General features: G+C 32.4%; 1 long non-coding RNA gene across 1 annotated transcript; it reads left to right on the top strand.

Annotated features, from left to right (window-relative positions):
• Positions 1–1390: 1390 nt before the first annotated feature.
• On the top strand, positions 1391–3085 carry LOC110093844. The gene is made up of 3 exons (XR_002302752.2): positions 1391–1996; positions 2438–2699; positions 2802–3085. It is a non-coding gene; the product is annotated as an uncharacterized LOC110093844 (long non-coding RNA).
• Positions 3086–3343: the final 258 nt, after the last annotated feature.

The following is a 3343-nucleotide window of genomic DNA, read 5'->3' on the forward strand; positions in this document are numbered from 1 at the left end:
TTTGATGATCCTTTTAAGTCATGACATGTCCTATATGTAATAAATGCATGTTTAATGGTTTAAGGGTTGGTTTAGTAAACCTTAGATGAGATGGTCAACCATGCTTAACCAAGACTTGGGTTTAGATCCAAACTACTTTAAATTTGATTTAGAATTTTTTGCTAGTACTGTTAGATCATGACATGATTAAGTGAAAGAGGCTTTTTTTTTAAGCTTCCTGACGGGCTTACACATTAATTAAAATAAAAAATTATAAGTTCATAAGAGGGATATCTAGCACACTATAGCTTAAAAGAGCTGATAAACAAAGAAAAAAGAAAAAGAAAATCAAAGAGCTTAAGATCCCCTCTAAGCACCAGTATAAAAAAACCTAATAATATTTTAGGGTAGCGGGGAATTAGCATCCAAAAAAGGAGATCCACAAATAAACCATCACCCCAATCATCTTACAAAAAAATGTAATAATACAAATATCTGAAGAGATCCAGCATACCTGCATCATGAGATATCTGTAAAACATGGTGAAATAACATGTAATCATAAAGGATAAAACAAATTGCCCTATTAATATAGCACTAGCAATAGCTATAACTCCAAAGAATTAAAAATTAACAAAGAACATGAGAAGAAAACTTTCAAAATAGTCAGTACAGCTTGGAAATCAACCATATATTTCATAACATATGGAGATATGACCCGAACTCAAGCCACATATAATAAAATAATAAGCAGGAATAGGAGCTATCACCAACATTGTCTATAGGAGAAGCAATTCTATGAAAATAACGATAAGAACTAAGCCCCAAAACTCACGAAAAATCAGCAGAAGAGCCCCAAAGCTAAGCCTAGGAACCAACAAAAAATAAGAAATTCATCCAAAATAAGACCCCAAAGAAATAGCCACCCAGCCCACAATAACAATAAGAATAGATGGAAGAAAAAGTCGAAACAAATGCAAAAATAATAAAAAAATAAATAGCACAATTACAAAGAAGCCAAACAAAAGCCCACAACAACTTAACATAACTCCAACAAACACTAGAGGCCAAAAATAAAATATATATCAAGAAAAAACAAACAAAACATAATGCACTAGAATTAAAGACAAACAAAACCTCACCTCCTTATATAAAAGCCTATTTTATCAAGCATAGTCATGCCCCTCAGAAGATGGGGTATAACTAGCCTAGAAAATTCATAAAAATCATATAATTTACTACTCAATTTGGCCGTCAAATCAACACAACAATTACCTTCACGATAAATATAAGACAAGAAATAATTACACCTGCTAAGAAGTTGCTTAATATCCCAAATAAGGTAAAAGTTTTAAGGATTACTAAAGGAATCACCCTGCACTAAATGCAAATCCAACATTGCAACCACCTCAAACAAAAACTCCTTACTATCCATAGCAATACAAAGTTTAAGCCCATAACTAAGACCTTTAAGCTCAACAATAATAGTAGAACAAGGAGTTAAGACCCCCAAAAAGGCACACAGCACATTACCCACATGGACTGTGATAATTCCACCCTAGCCAGTTGAGTGGCTGTTCACAGAACCATTAAAATTTATCTTCACATAAGGAAAAAAATGGCTACCTAGCATATATAATATAAAATCTGATAATGTTTAGAAGTTTATTTCAAACCTACATCAGATCCAGGTTCCTTTCTTTATGTTTCAATTCAGCTCTTAAACTCATCCCAGGGTCTGACTGAAGCTTCATTATGTGATGTCGTGCATGGATTATGCAAGGAAACAAATGTAATTGAGCATTACATTATCTTGCAAAATTGTGATAAGTAGGCAGAACTTGAAGGCGATGACAAACGAGCTTTGGACTCTCTTGATGGGCGAATGCAACTAGCTGGCGAGTCTTGAAGTTGCAACTGCTGAAGCAGCGACTATGATGGTTAACTTGAGTGATACATATGGGATCTCAGTCCAGCTGCTACATGAAGTTTTGCAAGCTCTATAAAGATCTAAGCAGGTGTGAAATTCCTATCGATTCAACCCTAAATGACACAGTTCACCTTGGTTAGTGCTCATAAGGTGTTTGCACAAATGCTCCAATTACTACAAATGTTTATTTTCAGCAATCGTATGATAATTTTTTTATTTTATTCATGTTATCCAATGCATAAATTCATTCCCTATAAGGTAATGGTGCAATGATGTCCTTGAATATGTTAAGGAAATGCCATAGTCTGAAACACAAATATGGCTTAATTTTTCTGTTGTCCTTGGTACATTTTTATTTACATGGATTGTTTAGTTATTTTTTCCCATGAGTAATATATGTTTTGTTCAAAAGTATTTATCAGGTTCTATTCTAATTCACACCAACATATCAGTTTAAACTTAAGATTTTTTTTTAACAATTAAAAAATATTATTCTCTTGCATCATACAGATTTTTTTGTTGTTTGCAGGTTATGCTGATATATCTTATTTATGAGAAGCAACATAAGTTGAGAATAAAGATGACAATGCACGGTCTCAAGGATGGGCCATACTGGCTCTTATCTTGTTCTTTTTTTTTTTCACTGTCATCAATTTATTTGTTATGTTTTGTGATATTTGGCTTTTTTATTTGTAAGCATATCTAATGATCATAAAATTTATATCTGCTGTTACGCAGAAGATCGACATCTATGGTGTAAAAACTGGAAAGAACGGTGAGATTCGTTGGAGGTGCATTTCCATCAATAACCTCTCTGGTTAGGCAATCTTGTCTATTTCGATCGATAGATTGGCTTATAGATGTTGTTGTAATTATCTTATGTTTTATCAAAGTATTATGAATTTGGTGGTCTTGGTGAAGACAATACAATTGGGTGAAGATAATGCAAATGAAGAATCACAATGATAGGGCGCATTAGGTGGTGGAGCATGTGGAGTGGACAAATAGTAAGAGGAAGAACCAGAAAACATTGCATTTGAATTAAAATAACTGTATTTTGACTTAAAATAAGTATGAGGTTGAAAATGTGAAGTACAATGTTTAGTTGTAAGTTTGAAATTGTTTATTATGGAGAACATTGTGTTTTGGTTTTAATGGAATGTGTTTTCTACTTTAATCTTCTTTGTTTTGTGTTTGATTTATATATTTTGTAACATGAATGCATAGTTTTATTGGTTAGATGTATTGAATGTTGTCTTAAGTTAGAATTGCAATCATTTTGTACATATTTGTGAGAATTACAAATGCCAATATAGGTTACATTTTTGGGGAGTTTTTGCTCTAATGACTTCACATCTTTGATAAAATCTAAGTCTCTAACAACCTCGAGTTTAATAAAACATTAGGACTTTGTTTACGTTAAATATAATAAAAG

This window comes from Dendrobium catenatum, unplaced genomic scaffold (genome assembly GCF_001605985.2).
Source record: "Dendrobium catenatum unplaced genomic scaffold, ASM160598v2 fragScaff_scaffold_1446, whole genome shotgun sequence".
Lineage (NCBI taxonomy): Eukaryota > Viridiplantae > Streptophyta > Magnoliopsida > Asparagales > Orchidaceae > Dendrobium > Dendrobium catenatum.